Genomic DNA, 20,182 nt, shown 5'->3' with positions numbered 1-20,182 from the left:
AAAAATTGTTAGTGGTATAAAATCTGGGCCTCTTTCCCCAACGTTTAAATTAAAATCACAGTTTTATGTTTCTAGGTTAAAATTGGGTTTAATCCAGACTTTGATTTTCATCCGCATTTATTTATCGAATGGAAGGTTTTAAAACGAGCGAAGATATGCATCACAACACAACACAGAGTTTGTTTTCCAGGGTTTCACTCCTAGTAGTTCTCAAATTTCCAGCAACTTGCTTCCCTAAGCAGAATAAATATTTGATGTGAGATCAGTAAGACCACTTAAATATGCTGACCCTTGTGGAGAAATAGTTCATGGCGGTGTTGTTTTATAGCTAAATTAACTGACATGGGTAAGGCTTGTCCACATAGAATGATGATCAAAGCAGCTCTTATTAAAATGGGTCTCGCTGCTCTTTCAGCCCAGGTATTTCAATCAGAATCCATCTTTGCTTAGTTGTTATGGCAGCTGCTGTTCTGCTCGACAGGCTGAGAAACTGTCAGGTTTTTAGATAGGAGGGCAAAAAAGACATAACAGCCTTGGATGAAAGGCTGTTCTGAAAATCTGTTAGGTTAAGATAAATAAGTTCATGCCGTTCAACCGTTGGCAGGCTAAGTTGCTCACAAGAGTGACTGTAGTGCTTATCATGGTTACCATCTTGGTTTGCACGTTATCCACGTATGAAACTTCACTACATTGTGATACACATAATTCATCTGTGTTTTTATCGTTCGTCATTTGTCGATGTGCGCAGATGTCTGTAGAGGGTTTCCGCTGTTCAGTTCTTAGTTAGTGAAAAATTTTGGTCGGTTGAGGATTACGCAGTTTATCCGTATTTAAAGTAGTTTATGTGGAATTATGACAATCAAATGTAATTGTGCATGATTTCTGCAAGGTGCATATGCACATTTGTGCCTTTCCACGACCGTTCCACACATGTCCATGTATGCTTAATGAACTTTTCACACATGTACCACTGATGTTCATTTTTTGGAACATGTAAAAGGCACACATATCATGTTCAAATTATATAATTTATGCACAGATCACTAATATATTGCATATAAACAGCACAATAGTCCCACATGGCTCATTTTCTATGAAGATTTTGGTGTTTTTTGCGTGGTTTATTCGTACTTCTTCCGGGGTTTTATAATGGTTTAGTCATGACATTGTCATAGCTAGCTAGGCTAGGCAGACCCAGATGCTGGAACCCGGAAGGAGGACAGGAGGTGAGTAGTGGTAAGTAACAGATTTATTTGTTCCGCTGGTGAGGTTGTTTTGATGCGACAGGGAGGCGACGTGGCTGGAGAGGGTCCGTGGGTCTGAGGCGAAACCAGAGGAACGTCCATGGCTCAAAACGTAGCTTGGAGGTCCGGCTATGGCTCGTGAGGTGGCGTGGCGTTCGACAAGGCTTCACTGAGAGGAAGGTGAGTTCGGATGAGTTTCTGCTCGGCGTGTCAGCTTAGACGTCCACTCGTGGGAATAGGTTTCCTGGAACGGGACAAAGAGTTTGTGAGGCAAAGACGAGAGGTACATAACATGCGACAAAGAGAGGCCAGACTAAGCGCCATAAGAGGCAACGAACTGGCGTTGAATCCTGGTCGTGGAGCTCCTCATGAAGGTTTGGCAGGCTGATGAGTTGAGTGGATGCAGCTGAGGTGAATGAGGCCAAGCAGAGAGGGGAGGGGGAGGAGTCTGACAGAGGCACCATGACAGAGATGTCTGTAAAAACGTCAAGTAAAGACCACAGCTTTTCTATGCCAAAAGTCCTGCCCACAACTCAGAGGCAAAATTTAAACCGCATAGTACTGTAGCATATCTGCATGTTTCTATAGGACAAATGCAGGGCTTAGCACAGGAGGGTTTATGTTTGCTGTCTTTTTGCGGATTCCCATGTCGAGGCAGTTCCAGACAAAACACAGACTTTTAATTGTGCCTAAAAACTGCATCACGATAAAAAAAAAAAAAACTGTGGATGCTTTTGAAATAGATCAAATGATGATCAGAGCAGATATATAAAAAACATAGAACTAGTCTTTACACTTAAAATCTCAAAAGTTTAGACGTGATTAAAAAGCTTTCAGCCATTTTCTTCATTGTCTGTGCAGCAGGAGAACAACCTCAATCTAACCTGTCCTGATTGCAGCAACTTCACCGTCATGAAGGCTTAACATCACTTCATGTATTGACTTGTTATAAAAAGCTTTGCAGCACATCAGTCTCACTAACCCTGAGGATCACAACTCATTATTGTGATTTTCTTACTTCCTGAGAATGTCTGAGCCTCTCAGGCACCTTCACTGAAGTGGTTCGTCTTCTCTCTCTCTGAACTGCAGCATCATGATTATTGTTGTGATAGTGGCTGGTGAAATATGTGAAGAGAACAATCAATGCTCCTCATTGATATGCTCTTCGTTTATATGAGCAACAGCAGATTGTGAATATCAGAGGAAAATCTTTGATGCGTGTCGGTTGAGCCTGAATTCTATAAGTAGCTGACGGCTTTTGTAAAGCTTTAGTGAATATTGTATACTGTCAAAGTGGGAGGTTTGTGGAGGAGCCGTAGGCAGGACTATAGAGGTTAGGTAGCAGGAATAAAAATATCTTGAAATATTTGAAAAACCTATTAATTAACTTCAAATTTAAAAAAAAGCAACAACAACAACAAAAAAAGAAAATGTGGAGACTTTAGGGTTCTGATTGTGCAGTGACAGCTCTCCCTTATGGTCTGCTTACTTTGCCACTGTAGAGCATTTCATGACCCAGAGGAGGTTAGCTTTACAGCCAAAGCCTCCAAGCCAAATTTAATACCTCATAGTTATGATCACAATGTGTTGTTTTCCTTTGTGTTTGTGACTTCCTTTTCCACCTGGTGTTGTTTATTTCTGAGGTGAGAGGCACATTAAAGAAGCATTATGAAGATTAAGCACTCAAAAACACGTTAGAGAGATAAACAATTGTTGAAAACCAGCGCTAGGTCAGACAACCCATTTGTGCACATTATGTGTTTTACTTCCAACAGTTGGCCATATATCCTGTTACTCCCATCGTCATTAATTTCAATTTAAGAGCAGTTGAACCAAAACTAAACAAATGCTACAATGAAGGCAGCAGCAAAACAAAATAATTATGGCTTGTAACATTGACACTCAAACAATAAAACACTAAAAAATGTTAAAATTCAATCAGTTCCCAAATCAGTGCAGTTAATGAATTCCATTTTTTTCACAGTCAGTCAGGAATCATAATCCCAAGATCTCTGCTATGGTGGAAAGTTGTGGCTGATTATACCTGAGAGGTTAAGGTTTGTAGATGATATGCTAGTGGACATTTTTATTTAGTTACTTTTGTTTTGTTACTTTTGTTTTGCTGTTTCGCTGATATAAATTCAGAGTCGCATTCTGATCATCTTTTGATCTAGTGTAAAAGTGTTCCTGGTGGAGCGCTGATAAAAAAGCTGTGTTGTTTTTAAAACTGTTTCTGCAGCGCTGGTGCAGCACAACACTGCCCCCCATCCCCCCCTCGTTCTTAAGAGATCTCTGATTTCATGCCGTCCTGCTAGCTTACAGCCCCTCACACCCCCAACCTAACATTACCGGTGCAACAAAAATGGCGAGCAAAATTGGAGCTGTCCGGCTGTACAGTTTGGACCAGATACCAGCTCAGACACGAAAAACAAAGAGATACAGTGGAGTGCCTGGGACCCACCCAGCATATTTTTAGTGCAACAAATAGGTTCTTTTTCAAATATTTTTTTTGGTCTGCTCCTGATAAACAACAACTTCATTACAGAGACACTCATAAATGCAGTTTTGAGCTTAATTTTTGTTATATTTATCCTCCATAATCAGCAGAAAGCCACAAAAACATGTTAAAAACACCAAAACACAAATTTAATCAGAGTGGGTCTTTAACTATGAAAAGAAGGATTAATCCAATTCAAATTAAGATGAATGTCGAAATAAATCCATATAGAATTTGTCTAAAACATTTAGAATAAAATGAAGAACCATTGAGGAAGACAAAGATTCTAAAAGCTCAACACTGAAGCCACACATACTGCAATGGCTCGGTGAAATCACAGACCTGAATCTCACTGTGGATCTGTGCTTTTACGTACACATACATAAGCGGAATCAATCCCGTTTAGCTAAGACAACCACTTGTACATGAGGTAATTTAAGGGCCTCTATCCAAAGTCCATATATTATTCTGTATGCCTTATCGATGGTTTCACCCTCACGTTTGGGGCCAACAAATTTAACAAACTCATTAGTATTCATTGTTTGCTCCCGGTGGGGACACTTCCATGCAGGTAAGTGTGTGTCGACTTGATGAGAGCACTACAGGCGGGCTTCCACTTCTAACAGACCTCTTATTTAGACCATAAGATTATATGAGTCAAGTGAGGCTGGAAGCAGCTTTATTATAATGCATTGTGAGGTTTTTCGATTGTCTGTGACCCAGCTTATAAGGTCACATATTCAATCTCCCAAAGGCTGAAACATTCACTGTAAGAGGTAAGGATGAAAAGAACTAAATAGATAGATCTGAGGGAAACATCTTCCTTCTGCTATTGTGGGAGATGGATGCTTTTAAAATAGACCTTTTTTTGTGGTATGGTGGGGATTTAAGTGGTCAATAAAAAGGAAAACTTTACTTTATCAACTTTTTCTGCAGTGGAACCAATGAATATGTTCGCCATGCAATAATGGGATTTCTTTTCTCTACATATGCCATTCTGGGATTGTTTTCTTGCATCCACTGATCCCAGTTGACCAAAGGGCATAGGATTTGTTTCACATGTGTTTTTCAAACATTGGACTTGTAGCTTTTTGGATCCTTGAACTTCAATCACCTTTTAATTGAGAACAGCTGTAGCAGCTGTTTCATCAGTTTGTGCAAAAACATAATCTGTCTAACAGTCTGCTGATCTCTCTGTCTGTACTATCTGCCCATCCATTCATCCACCCATGGTACATTCTCTAATATATCTTACAGGCATTCAGGGACAAACTAATCTGCAGGAAAGACTAAGCTGTGATTTCTGGCACTGCACAAAAACATGTCTCACATGAGCAGTGATGTGGTTTTATAGCTCCCCTGGCACACAGCGGAACATTTAAAAGGCACACTCAAATCAGCTTAGCACTCTTTATTACCAATCTGCAAACAGCTTAAGGATCAAGAAGCACGTCCTCCAGTTGGTAATATTCACAAGTTCACTGGAAGATGAGTGCAATTAGTTATAAGAATCACCCTGAAGTAGAAGAAAACCCCATTATTGAAACCACAGAGTAAAATAGTATTCTGTATTTCGTTGTAAGGAGACATTGGATGAGAGATGTTGTGGTTGGTCAAACAAAAATAGCTTTTTTTTTTTACTTACTGCTACTTAGCTTTCTGAGTTTTAGCTCTGCAACTTGATGGTGAATTTTCTCTGTCATCAGAGCATTAAAGTCTATTCATTTCAGAGTAATTTCAGTTACTGTCATCTTTCCTTCTGAACATGTTCTTTAATGAGGAGTTGAAACCCTCAAGATTCCTTCCCAGAACCCTTCCCATAGCCTGAGCACTGAACCATTACACACTCAATTACCATCACATGCATTCTCAGCAAAACTGTGAGAATGGAATAAGCCTGCAAACATGCATGGTCTAAATTGCTTTATGAAAATTGGGACAGTACAGTGTGACATCACACATATATGGACGGATGGTCGGAGGACATGGAGCAAATAAAATAAAATAAACACTCCCCTCTCACCCTCCGCGGGTGGTTGCTCACACAAGCTCGGGTCCTCTACCAGAGGCCTAAGAGCTTGAGGATCCTGCAGTATCTTAGCTGTTCCTAGCACTGCGCTTTTCTGGACTGAGAGGTCTGAGGTCTTTCCAGGTATCTGTTGTAGCCACTCCTCCAGCTTGGGGGTTACTGCCCACAGGCACCACTGTCACCTTCACTTTCCATGCTTTCTGCATCTCCTCCTGGTATTTCTACAGTTTCTCATGTTCCCTTTTCCTGATGTTCCCATCACTTAGCACTGCCACATCCACCACAACGGCTTCCCTCTGTTCTTTATCCACCACTACTATATATATATATATATATATATATATATATATATATATATATATATATATATATATATATATATTTGACCTATAGTATTGCCAAAATCCTGATCAGTGACAGAAGACACTGCTTGAGCTCAGAGCGCATCCATAAGTAATATATGGGGCTGCCATTTGTCATCATTTTAAAACATGTGGGGTTTAATGCATCTGAAAATCCCTCTCTTAAGTTGATGTATGGGGACAAAGACAGCCATTTCATTCTGTTAAATGACCCTGAGGGATCTAAGCGTATAAGCTGTCACGTTACCATGAACACTTTCATTATTCTCACTGAGGGTGGGGGGGTTAAAAGTCTTTCTAAATACATTTACTTAAGGAAAAATGGGTTTTGTGGTTTCTTTTTGCAGACTTCCTAATGGGAATTGTGCAATTATTTGTACTTTAACCCACATGCAGTAATCAAAACTTACATAAGACTTCCATCACAACACATCTTAACACTTTGTGTTTTTATTTATTACCATGAAGAAATCTGTGGAGACGTATAATCTGCAGTTTTTTTTCTGGATAGAAAGCTGATTATCAGCTAAGTGGAAAATAATAAGCATTTCAAGCAATGTAGATGGTCTTCTCTGCTTATTCCCAAAAAGTTGAAGAGCTCTAATTGCACAAATATGTACATGAGCTTTTATAAAACGATTAAATAAAACAGAAGTAAATTACTTAAACAGGGTTTAATGGTGGAACTATCAGGGTCCATTAAATATGTTAATGTGTTGCTTTTTAAAATCCTGTTTGTGCACAAGAGTGTTTTTTTTTTTCTTCTGTAAGCAGAAGAAAATCTTTCTTGGGGGGGATTTTATTTATTTTATATATAATTTGCCACAGTGGAAAAAAAAAAAAAAAAAAAAAAAAAAATATATATATATATATATATATATATATATATATATATATATATATATATATATATATATATATCCACTGTGGCAATTTTTTTAAAACCTTTTATGTCTGTTATAAAGTCGGAAACACCAGTTAAAAATGTTCAGCTGTAAAAGCTATGTATTCAATTTCAGTTGAATCTAGTTTATTTTGTGGGTCATTTAAATTTGTTTTGGTCGTATTTAAATATTTTTATTAGAGTAATCAATCCCAGTAATAGCTTAAACCAGACCCTCTAAAAAGTCATGAAAATAAACTATAAATGTTTTGAGCATAGAGGTGTGCCTGGAGGGAGCATTAACATGCTAGACTAGTTGACTGCAGCTGCTTACACTTTTATTACCTTTAATTAACTTTTTATTAAGATATTACAAATCTAAGGAGAAAAGTGATTATAATTTTAAAACAAGATAAAAAATAACAATTTTTATAAACTTGCAAAGCTCTAAAACACACCCCAAATGAAAAAAAAGATGACCTTCTTTTTGCCAATTTAAAAAAATACAAAAATGTTAAAAGCTCATCATTAGTCTACTGTGACTTTGAATTTCATTGAAGCTCCTTACATTTTAAAATGTTTTTGTGGCACAGCTCAGAGGGTGGTTTAAATGAATAAGCGTCATGTTAGTCCACCCGTCTACAACACAGTATGTGGTGGTAACAAAAGACTGTGGCAGTAATTTATTTTCATGTCACTCAAAAGCATTGCATTAATTAGAAATTTTTGTGTGAAGTTGTCCTTGTAAAGGTAAAACCAAGTGTTACAGCCAACATTTGTATAGATTTATTTTGGCAAACGTTTTTGTACATAATAAATTTAAAACTGATAATTTAATAATATATATGATTTTTATTATAATTAAGTTTTGGATGAACGCACTTCTATAAATAGAAAAATCCATTTGTGAAACACTTTAAAAATATCCCTTCAAAAAAGGTAAATGGATAAATTATGTGACATATGTTATTTTAAAATAATTTAAATAAAACCAAATATATTTATGATATTATTTTGCTTTTTTTTTTTTTAATAAAACTGGATGTGTTTTTGTTTTTCTATCACATTTTTGGGCCACTTAAAGGATTGATGTGGAATGATGCTGAAGAAAATGAAACTGTGCTTAGATTTGAGTCGGTGAGACAGAGCAGCTTTCATTGTCAGTGCAGTGATCCCTTGCTATGCAACATCTAATAATTTTATGGGAAAGCAAGCTTTCTTTAAAGACATCACAAGAGTATTTGTCCCATTTTTTTCTGATTTCTTTATTGGCTCTATTGGGTCCCTAAGAAGGAAAATAAGCATTTTCCCAAAAGTTGTTCCTGGGAAATCTTCAGGATCAGCTTGGTTGAAGGCATTCCTGTCACCCCTGCAGAGTCACAAAACTGCATTTCACTGGTGCTGAAGGATTTTCTGCTACTTTCTTTTCTTAAATTTTAAGTATGAAATTGCACATTTTTGATGGAAGGCACAGTATTTCAAACAACGTGAACACTGGCTGTTTGTCATCACCTGGTCTAAAACTAAAATGTATGAAAAACCTCAAAAATAATGCTAACAAGGTCAAGGTGTCACTCAAAAATGAATACAAAGCTTACTTGTTGCCAAGCAACGGTGATCTAAAAGAGCTGGAAATTCAACAATCTGGGCAAAAAGGTACAGTTTGAGCAGAGTTATGGTTTTGACTGGTTTTCTGAAACAAACTGAAATAGATTTTTTTTTTTTTATTAATGAGTTGTGTGTAATGTAAAAAAAAGGGCTTAAAGACAGTAAAAACACAAATATCTGTATGTTGAAGAGCACAGTTTACCAGAAGATGTTTTCTTGGATATTTAAGCAAAATAAATGCTTACAGCTCAATCTTTTATTGAAGGGCTTCTATCGTGCTTTCCTTAAGCCTTTCAGAGCAAACTATTTTCGCATATATACATGTGAGTTGTTTTTGCAGCTGATTTTCCTACGCAGAAGTAAGACCACTTGATCTCTGAGACACTGGCTTTCGCTCCGTGTGGGTGCCGCCCATTTCATGACGTTGACTTGAAACCAGCCTTGGCAGCGTGTCTGCGTTTCGCCACGAAAACAAAACAATTTTTGCAAAGATGGATGTGCATATTGTGCATGTAAAATGACAGTGTTTTTGCCAAACACAGCTAGTTCTGCAGAGAAAGTAGGTGTGTGTGTTAACCTGGGGGCGGTGCTGGCAGTGCTGTTCCTCACTTTCATACGTCTGAATGTGAGAACCAACTCATTTTGGTGCTGAGAGAGCAGGATGGATCAAAGTACCGTTTTATAATACACTTAAATTCTCAAACAAAAGATTTTGCATGGTATAGGCCCTTTAAACTTTGCTAAGTAAAAAAATAATAAATAAAACCATAGTGTGAGATCACAGTCATCCATAATTCTAACTAAACTGTAGGAATTTGTGTATGTCTTTATAATTCATCTTAAAGGGGCACAACATTTTTAAAGTTTGTTCAAAAATCACTGGCATTGAACGAGTCTGAACTCTTTAAAGGAGAGGCAGGTGGTTCAGAAAGTAAATAAAAAAATAACACACAATCATGTTAAGTCCTCCAGCTTTCAATGTTACCCTGACAGCATTGTTTTATTATCCCAGCAAGAAAAACAGAAAGGTAAACAACCTCTTTTATTCCTAGTGCTATAAAGCTATTAAATCAGTGGCTATACCCAACAGTAGGGCGGTACCTGCCTTATAATTAATTTAATTTAATTACTTAACGTACATTATGTAATTTAATAATTTTGTAATTAAGTGATTTCTTTTGCACACTGTTACTGTCATGTCTTCTTTTATCTTGCTACTGTCATCTCTTTTTTCTTCTTTTTTTTTCACTGGAGAGGTACTTTGAACTGAATGGTAATCCATCCATCCATCCATCCGTCCGTCCGTCCGTCCGTCCATCCATCCATCCATCCATCCATCCATCCGGCCAGCTGGCCGGCCAGCCAGCCAGCCGGCCAGCCAGCTTCATCTGTGGATCAGATAACCTGAGGATCTGAGAGTTTCTGCATCTGTGAAGATCTTTTAAATATAAATTAAGGAATCAACTTTGGCTTTAATTGTTTATAATTTGTTCATTTTTACCATTTCTATCTTTTGTTCTATACAGCGGCTTCTCAAACTATTACTTACTTACCATTTTATATTTGTCTTTTTAATTGTTTGTTGTTTTTAGTTTAAAGTTTTTTTATAGTTTTAACTTATGTTTGTATCTTTTATGTCAAGCACCTTGTGTTCTACACTTGATGAAAGGTGCTCTACATGGTTCTTGTAATATTCTGTTCCTCATTGTTTCATAGTTTGTTCATATTTAAGGTTATTTGCTAAATCTTTGAGTTTCTACCACTGTCCTACGCGTGTATTCCCTGACACAAAGCAAAACAAGTAAAATAATTACAGAATATAATAACTGTAATATAGAGGTAAATGAAAGATAATCAAAATTTGATTACACCATAGCCAAATGAACTATGAATCGAAGCTATCGTAATAGGTTGTGTGTGAATGCAACAAAGTTTGTGTCAGTGTAAAAAATGTTTAGTTGTTAACGAAAATTCTTAAAGATGATCAAACTGAGAGGTTTAGACTCAATTATGATGAATTGAATTAAAGATCTGATAAAGGGAGCTGAGATAATGTTTTTCAGCAGTGTTTTCCCAGTTACTTTGAAGCTGTAGTATATTATAGATTACTTGTTGTTGTTGAGAAGTTATCTCCTCTTATGGTCACAATATGAAGCTAAAATGACTGTCAGTTTCCTTTTGTTTTTTGTTCTCACTCCTTTGTTTTTTTGTGTGCAGGTAGGCTGTGGCTCCTGGAAGGCTCCGCCCCTTACCTGTTTGTACCTGAAGTGGGCACAGCTGCCTGCACTTTAGTTAATTTGTTGTGTTCTATTTAAGCTCCCCTGTTTCTGTGCTCTGTGTCGCAGTGTGGTTTTCTGTTTGGTGCTTCGTGTTCTTGGCTTTTGCCAAAAGCCTATACATCTTCGTTCCTGCATTTGGGTTGTCCTGATTTCCCCGTAACATAAAAGGAGTCAAAGGTCAACAGGTATTTGATTACATTATAAATATGTGGATGTGTAAACTCTATTGTGGTGAAATAATCAAAGCTCTGGTAATTACAACCAAAGAGTTTCACACTGTGTAATTTTCTATCATGCTTACTGAATTGTATTGATTACAATCAATAAGCTGTTTTCTTTTCTGGATCTGCAATGTGTACCAATAAATACTGGTTTAATGTGATAAAGTTATCTAATGCTAATCAATGATTATTCCATATCAATTCCTTTAAGTGTGAATCTTTAATGTTCACTGAAAAGATGCAGCATATGAATTATGTTTGAGGAGAATCAAGAAGCACTCCATTCCAAGGCCCTCGAGAATTCAAAAGCCGATAAAAAACTTAGACCCAAATCATTCAAATGCATCCAAACTGGTTTTTTTTCTCTCTACTTTTTTGAAATAGCTTTCTAGTCATTGAATGTGTTTGGAATAAAGGTTTTTTTAATGGGAGAATGTATTACAATTTAAAGGGCAGTGTAATCATTTTAGTGGAACTTTGTCCAAGAGCTGTTTAGCAAATCTTTACATCACAGAAAAATCATTTGTGACTTTTAACACAATAGTAAAAACTTTATAAGGTTATTGAGATTTTTTTTTTTTTACAGAGTACTGAAGTATTCAAGGCAAAACAAATGTAGAAGAACAATATAGTAAGACATTCTTTTAGTCTGAGTAGTTACTTCAGCTTTCTTCAACAAAGCAGCATCACAGGTTGCAGGACGGCACCTGAACACCAGCCTGAATTTTTGTTTTTGTTTTTTTTTACCCTCTATCATCTTGGAGTCCATCTTCATAGTTTGCACTGGACGCACCCACCTCTCACATGCACACACAAAAATAATTCACTCACATTCCACCACACTATATGAGTCCATTTTGTTTGATTCTGAGGGGGTACACTTGGTCTTCAATCAGTGGCGGTTCTACCCTGAATTACTCCCCGGGCGAAACCCTCCTCTGCCCCCCCCCCCAATAGAGTCACTTTGTCCATTTATTGTAACTGAAAATACAGTTGGGAAATATTTAATAAACACAAATAATCTGAAATAAATATTATAAACTACAAATCACACTAATAATACACTAGAATAAATGTAACTGCAGCACTAAGAACAGAAAACACTAACTAAAACCTAACCTTTGTGGCCTTCCTGATGCAAGCTTGTCAATAACGTCATCATATGAAATCTGCTCCCCCCCTGAATGATTGATACTAACAACAGCAGGTTAGTGAGTTGCTTCTGAGACATTGGTGATCTCGGGTATGACTTGATCAACTGGAGTTTTGAAAAGCTAACAGCAGCAGCAGCAGCAGCAGCAGCAGCAGCAGCATGCTACCATCACAGCTTATTTAACATTATAAACTAATATACAACAATAAAACACAACAAAAACGTTGTGTTACAGCAGAGCAGACAGACACACGAATCATAACTAATGTTACAAGTTAAGGCAGAGCAAACATTTAAGAATAAATATCTTAAAAAGGACGTTATTTGCAATATTTGGGCCTACTTCAGTTTTGGTCATGATAGACCAAACAAGAGATTTTTCCTCTGCAACGTTGTTGTTGTTGGAGGGCAGGTAGCATTCGAATTTAGAAAACGTGCATCTAGCTATGCGATAATACCCTTTTCTTTGTCTCTTTTCTCCTCTTCTTCTCTTTTCTTTCTAAATTGGGCACCAGCTTTGACCTTTTTTCTCCATATTTCAGATGTTTTTGCATTTAGCATAAATGTCCTGACATAGGTATCAAGTCTGTCGACTAAACCAACTGTCATCTAAGTGAAGAATTTTTTTTTTGTTTTCCCATTTTTTTTTGGGCATTTCACACAAAAATAACCAAAAAAGCTTGATTTTTTTTTTTTTATACCTTTTTTATACCCGCAGCCCCCCCCCGTTCGTCAAACATTTCCAGCAGGAGCGCGTGCAGCTGCACCCAGGGGCGCCAATTCGCTACATGGCGGCGCAATTTTTATTTTTATTTTTCATCAAGCACTGAGCCGCGGCCCGCGACCGTTGCCCCCCTGGAAGAAGATCCAGCCAGGTTTGCGCATGCGTTTTGCGCTCCGTGCTCACTTCTCAGCCTGCACCCTTCAGCCCGCGCCCCCTCCCTTCTCCTTCTTCACCCCGCGCCCCCTCCCTTCTCCTTCTCACACACATTTGCGTCTACTTCTCAAAGACAGGAGGGAGCGCAGCTGCGGGGCGGGGGCGCCGCCAGGTTTCAGGCTGTTACAAACTCTGTGATATAAGTAAACCAATAGTGGTGCATAAAGTATTTTACAAGAGCTGAGCCGCTGGCGCCGCCCCTCCGTAATTTTTCCGCCCCGGGCGATCGCCCGTATGGCCCGTGCCTAAAACCGCTACTGTCTTCAATAAAATTGCACTCACCATCCAGGCTTCCCACCACAAACTTTCAGACCAGAGTACTGTATTCATCATCATCATACATTTGCAACAGGAAACAGGAAGTGACTTCACATGTAAGAATTGTTTGGGATTTTTTTCCTTTGTGTCTAAATGATTTATTTCTAACTTGTTTCTGTATTTCAGAAGTTAAATTCCTGTTAAGAATATTTTAAATCTTTGGTTTATATTTTAAAGGTTTTTTGAGATGTAAGGTAGAAATTTGTTTTGAAGAAATGTTTGATTAATTGGCCTGTTGGATGGCTGAAGCCTTTAAAGGGCGGGACCTTTTCCCAGTTAAAGAGATGAGAGTTGGTTGCAGTGGTGGCAAGAAGCTCTCTCAGAAATCGTTGTGTTCTTTGTGCTGTTTGGGCTGAATAAAATCACATTGTTTTTTTTTTTTTTTTTCTTCAAAATTTTTGGCTGGGTCATTTTATGTATGAATGTCTTTATTTTTCATTGGTGAGAAACCTGTCACACTTTTACACACTTTAAGAAAGAAGAATTCACGTTTTGAGAGCAAATTTGAGCCACTAAAACTAGACCGTGTGAAATCAGAGATATTCTAAAAACCTTCTTTTGTTGGGCTTATAAACAGTTTTACATTTGTTAGAGCTTGAGTAGTCTTGTGAAAAGAAACGGATGACTTTGGTCTTTTTGTCTTTTGTGAAAATATGGAGCCTTTTGGTCAACAGGTATTGCAACATGTCATGTGAGCAGATGATAGGGATACGTTAGGGTTCTGGAGAAGAAACGCGAAAACCTTAAATCCATCTGTTAAGTGAAAATCTACAGATTTTTAAAACTTTGAGTTAATTTAAATTTCTAATCGATCCATCAAGTCTGCAAGATTAGATAAGAAAAAAGGGGAGAAAGCTGCAGATCACCCAGGAGAGAAGATTACACTACAGAAATGCCTAACAGTTGGACTTCTTGAACCAGATGAGAAAAAATATCCAGAAATTGGGATTGCATGTTAGTTAATGAGTGTAAACTCAAAATGCTAGCAGATCTGAATTTATTTTACATTTTTAAAGCATTTTTCTCCCATTCTACTCTGAGATTAAATGGGAATTATTTTGGTGGATCATTAACTCTTAATGGTACATTTAGCAATATAAACAGTCCTGCATAACCTCTCCAAAGACGATTCATTTCCCCAAAAAGTGTCCAAGAAGCTGTAAAACTGAATATCAGACAGTTCAGGCTCTGGTTTGTGTACTTATAACAACAAAATAACGTGCAAAAGACTTTTGATGTCTTTTGTCCCAGTGCATGAAAAATTTATTTTGGAACAAAGAACCTTCAACTCCAACGTGGGAACGGCCTCCCCTCTTGGTTATAAATGATATATTTATGAAAAACTTCAACCTTTTTTTCTAGTGTTTCTTTGGATTCTTGTAGTTACTATCAAAGGTGTGATTTTTTTTGTTTTGTTTTTTGTTTTGTTTTTTTTGTAGAAAAAAGTTGATCCAGAATATGGTTTATAAGAAAAATAAGCTCATTCCAGTTAAATTGATGAAAATAAACATGTGTACATCCAGTCCAGGACATGAGCCTGTTTATGCTAACACCAGAATATTGGGGTGCAATGCAAATCTAATCAATGTGAGGCACTTACAAATGCTTCTTTTTGGGGAGTAGTGTTTCACAACACAAATGAAGAGAACATTATAATTTTAACGAGGTGCACCAAACCTACTCTGCATCAAAAAGAGGAAAACATTCAAATAAAGGTTAGATTCTTTTTAAGGTTTACTGTAAACAGGTTTACGATCAACAACAGTTTGAATTTAATAAAGGTGAGCTGAACTATCACAGGGGATTGGTTGTACGAGCTGCACTAATCAAACATTTTTAATCTTCTTTTACAATGAAAAGAAATTAATTGCATAGAAGGAACTCAGTTTAGGTTTTAGGTGCTCAGCCTGATCTTATTCATGACTCTATTGTCCCAAATTCAGAAGTATCTGTCTTCCTGTCTTCAATAGATCATTTATAATGCAAAAGAGGCCCTTTTTATTTTGAGCAACACTGTTCTGTAAAGCTGGACAGAAAGAAAACCAAAACTTGTTAGTGTGATGAAATTAATATTTCTTTAATGTGAAGACTAAAAAAAACAAATGTTTTTTTTTTTTTTTTTTTTGGATCATGTTGCATGTCAGTTTTAAACCAATTTTTTACGTTGTGAAATTAACCTTGGTGCTATAACCCACTTTGTGCTCTACTTTAGTTTTACCCTGTGCATATAAAACAAAATATTCCTGCATAGCATTGACCCACTCTGCCCCCCGACTGTCTGATTTATTTAATAGTCGCTCACTCAGCCAGCAGTGGCAGCAGTTTTGCTTCAATGTACAAGGCTGTTTAAAATACATGAACAGATTGCATGGCATGAGCAGAAAGGTTGAAAACTTAAAAAGAATTTCTGTTGAAATATTAAAAGCAAAATAAAATAAAATCAATCTTTATTGCCATCATACAAGATATATCACAAAAGTTTAAGGTAACTATGATGACAAGGTGCATTACGAATAATAAGAGCAAAAGACCATTATAAAAGCAAAATAATAGCCTGACAAATATGTATACAAATGTTAAGGCACTTAAAAAGGTTCATTCAGGAGCCAGATGGAGCATGGGTAATAAATGTTTTTAGGTCTGTTGGTTCTGGCTTTGTGGGATCTGTATCTGATGGTTTAAACAAGTGTTGGGCAGAGTGATAGGAGTTCTGTCAGTATTTTCTTAGCTCTGTGGAGGCAGTGTGAGCTTTTTTGCTGATTTTTTGCTGTCATCACGTGTCTTGTCCGCTGTAATGACGCTTGGTTGTTTTCATGTTATAGTAAAACAAACCTACTGTAGCGCAATCCAAATGGTATTTTCTAATCTCAATTTAATCAATTTATACAATTTATTATATTTTGAATGATTTTTTTTTTAATCTTATTGCTCAATTAGATTAACAAATTGCCTCAGACAGATCTATCTGGTTGGACTGTGGGAACATTAATTGATCAATTGATTTCAGTGTCTCCTCCAGGTGGTTTCTCTGTAGCAGCTGAAGGAGTTGAAGCTGCACCATTTTGACCAGTGCTGATGTGTTGGCAGACCAGGCAAACCCCTTAGAGACCCCTCACTCTCTCATTGACCAGTGTTTCAATGTTTTATCTTTTGGCGTGCCACATCATTTTGAAAAATATGCATAACATGCAGGTCTTTGGAAATGTGGACAGTTTTTTACAGATTCATCCTGACGGCTTTGTTCTTTAACAGGGGATGATCAAGGCTGCCATAAAGGGTACATTTTTAGCACCCTACCTGACCTGTTTTAAAAACTGGTAAGAACACAACTAAACCGGTGCTTCTATTTCTAATAACAAAAAAAAAATATTTTAGTATAAAGGTGTTTAAAATTCATTTTTTGTCTTTTTCTTACATTGAAAAGCAGATGGGACATTCTTTTGATCAAACACAGCTCAGCAAACAAGACATTAGTGACAAATGCACATAAAAAATAACAAAAGCTTCCACCCTTTACACACGTCAATGATTTTTTTTAAATTTTTTTTTTTTACCTTGCTCACATTCTGCAAAGCCTGTCAACACAAGCAAACACAGCCAGCTTTAATGAGCAGGCTTTAGGGAGCCAGTAACAGAGGCTTCTCACAGAGTAGATTAGTAAATGTGGTGGTTGGGCTGTCTCCCGAGGGTGCTTACATCTACACCATCAGAGTCACAGTGACTTCTCTGTCAAGGTCAAGCAAATGAGTCAGGTGAGCTCACTGCAGGGAGAAGAGGCACAACTGTCCTCCATCCGTCACAGCGTGCTACAGTTCTGCCGCGGTACTTTAACGTGTGGTGCCGTTGTGTTTTGGCTCAGCAGTTCCTGTTGTCTTGTCACAGGAAAAAGGACACTGGCTTCATTTAACTTCTTTGTGCCGTCGTTGGCGAAGACTTTGCCGGGGTGCTTCAGCTGCTTCTCGCAGCTAAAAACAGAAATTAAACGGCGGTATCTTGAAAGTACTGCTTTCAAATTCTGATTTAATCTAATTTGGGGCTTTTTTTCGTATTAAGTTAGTAGGTTTTTTTGCACCAAATGCTCTGCTGAAGCTGTGTCGGCTACCATTTCCAGGGATGGTAAGGTGCTTATTTTTTAAGCAAGTGTGTCCCAGTAGGCGAGCTTTCACAATCACGGTTATGCTCCAATTAGTCCACCAGAAGAACTTTTAAAATCTGCTTCAGAGCCAGGAGCAAAATAACTTCATCCACATTTAAACCAGAGAAATACTTGGTGATATTATTTCCCTGTGATTCACTGCGAGGCAGAGCAATACCCTACTGGGGCTTTGCAGTTTGTTAGTGTGCCCTATAAGCTGGATGCACTTATTTGCTGATTAAAGTCATGCCAGGATTTGCTCCTGACAGCTGACCTTCTGTGAAAAGATAGGAGTGGAATCAGCTTTCAAATGCCACCATTTCCCCACACTCTTTACAGGAGGGATGCTGCGCACACGCTTCAAACAAGATGTATGCTGGAAATGTTTTGGTTTAAGTATGAGGTTGATGGTTTGTGGTATGACAGCCTTTAAGTGATTTATTTCTCTTTCTAGAAGCTGGGAGGCATCCTGGGAAAGTAGTTGCTTCGTCTTTATCTATGTCACTGCTGAAGACCCCTGTTGGGAGCCCTGAAATATCCTATACTCTATACTGTCATGACACAAGCAAATATGAAACATAATGGAGCCAAATAGTCCTAATAACCTTAGTATATTGTTGCTTTTTGAATGATTTATAAGTGAATTAATACGTCTCACTTAAGCTTAATCTGTAATAATTATGACATGGAAGATTTGGGCACATTTGCATCAGCAACATAAACTGAGCATTTTATCAAAAATGTAACAGATTACATCAGGAATCAAATGCTAATAATGTTCAAACTTTTTTTTTTTTAAATATAGTTTATGTGTGAAATGTTATGTTCGGAGTTCAAATTAAAGTTTTTAAGTCCAGTTTCAGGCTCTACCAACAAAACATGGCAATTGAAGGAGCATTGAAAGTTTAACCAGAGGAACTTTGTCAGGAACTGGGATTTGATAGTGACCTATGAATGGCGTCCCTTTTGTAAATCACGGAAAGCCAACTGCTTCAAAATTGATCATGGAGGAGAAATGACTTCTGGTCTAACTCTTCCAAGATTCCCGAGATTTGCAACCCTTTAACTTTTCGCACCAAGCCTTTTCCAACTGTGAATACATAGTATTGTGTAGTCCAGTGTGCAAACCGTATTCTAAAAGCACCTTCAAGAACCTGCGTTCGGCCCGTTCCTTAACGCGCATCACATGCTCTGTTTGTGCGTAGCATTTTCACCAAAACCCATAAGAAAAATCTTAATTTTAAGAAAAAACTACCGGCAACTATTTTTGCAACTTTTTTTTTTCCGGAGATGTTGATGTTCAGAGACTTTGCAATGAAATTTAAAGTTGCTGATACAAGAGTGCTTCCAAAATAATGTCAGAATGCAAGACAAGTTTTAAAATTGGTGTAGACTTCTCATGTGAAATTATTTACGGTAGATCAAATAATTGTTGGCCCTTGCATTATCATTTTATTCATTTGATTAAATTACTAACATTTTTATTTGTGTTCTAAATATTTCCGTTTTGAATTCAGTGTGAAAAAGCTACATTTAAGGTATTCTGTACAGGTTCACAACAAACACCCGATCTGGTGGAAAAGCAAAGAAATAGTGGGAAGCAGTGACCAGAATGATGTCTCTGTGTACTAATGACTGCTTTAAAAACAGGTGCATCATAATGGTTTCAAATGGTAATTCGTTGTACCACTTATTACTTGGAACTCAGCTTGTTAGTTTAAGAGCCTTGCAATCTCAGAAATGAAGCCGATCCATCTGGGACATTCCCAGTCCAATTAAAGGAGGGTCAATTTGGCATGTCTGAAGGCTGTATTACACCAAAACACATTATCCTCATGAGACGGAGAAGGTTTTAGATGCAAATCTGTGGGCTTTGTTCGGATCTCTGATTTGACTCCAGAAAAGAGATTGTTTTACAAAAGCATCGTGCATTGCTTTGCTAATGAAACATCTTCAAGGAATTTAATGGGAACTTGTCAGACTATAGTCATTAAAGTCTGTTGTTACAAGTAGTTTTACTCAAACCCAGAGTCCCACTCGATATCAACTCTCCCAGGAGAGGGTCCTTGAAAATTTGAGAGATTAACTCAAAACTTTTCACTTGAGACTAAGTAGTCAATGAAAAATACTGTGTGATAAAAATTGAGAACTTGCATTTGGTGTCATGGAAACCAAATTCACAATCTTGTTGTTTACCATGAAAGTTTGACATCACACATTTTTGTATGTTTTGTATAAGCTCAAGTATTTGATTATTACCATGTTTTTTTATATTATGTAATCCTCAAACAGGCCAGACTTTCCTCGCTTCACCTCCTTGATCATAACCATGGAAAATGCAGATTCTCAAATACTTCAATGATCCTCTGAAGTATAACATCACTCAGCAAAGATGCAGCTGGCACTCAGCTGTGAGGTCATATCCTCTGGTTTACCTTTAAGTGGTGTCAATGCTTTAGAAGAGCTTCAATTTTTATAGTATCTTAAAAAAACAGATGAACGGGGGCTGGTTTAGC

At 37.3% G+C, this 20,182-nt stretch overlaps 1 protein-coding gene and 1 long non-coding RNA gene across 2 annotated transcripts in view; one reads left to right on the top strand and one right to left on the bottom strand.

The window, feature by feature from the left end:
- chst8 (carbohydrate (N-acetylgalactosamine 4-0) sulfotransferase 8) overlaps positions 1-20,182 on the top strand; it is a 263,837-nt gene that overhangs the window by 28,821 nt on the left and 214,834 nt on the right. The window contains exon 3 of the mRNA XM_078944644.1: positions 1,288-1,424. The gene's annotated coding sequence lies outside the window, so the exon portion shown is untranslated. The remainder of the gene's footprint in view (positions 1-1,287; positions 1,425-20,182) is intronic.
- LOC144991017 (uncharacterized) lies at positions 1,232-18,912 on the bottom strand. The gene is made up of 2 exons (XR_013654928.1): positions 13,496-18,912; positions 1,232-1,488 (listed from the first exon to the last, which is right to left on the bottom strand). It is a non-coding gene; the product is annotated as an uncharacterized LOC144991017 (long non-coding RNA).

The sequence above is a fragment of the Oryzias latipes genome, chromosome 3 (assembly GCF_053564925.1).
Source record: "Oryzias latipes strain Hd-rR chromosome 3, Olatipes_Hd-rR_3.1".
NCBI lineage: Eukaryota > Metazoa > Chordata > Actinopteri > Beloniformes > Adrianichthyidae > Oryzias > Oryzias latipes.
The sequence above is the reverse complement of the archived record's forward strand: the minus strand, read 5'-3'. Positions and strand labels throughout refer to the sequence as shown.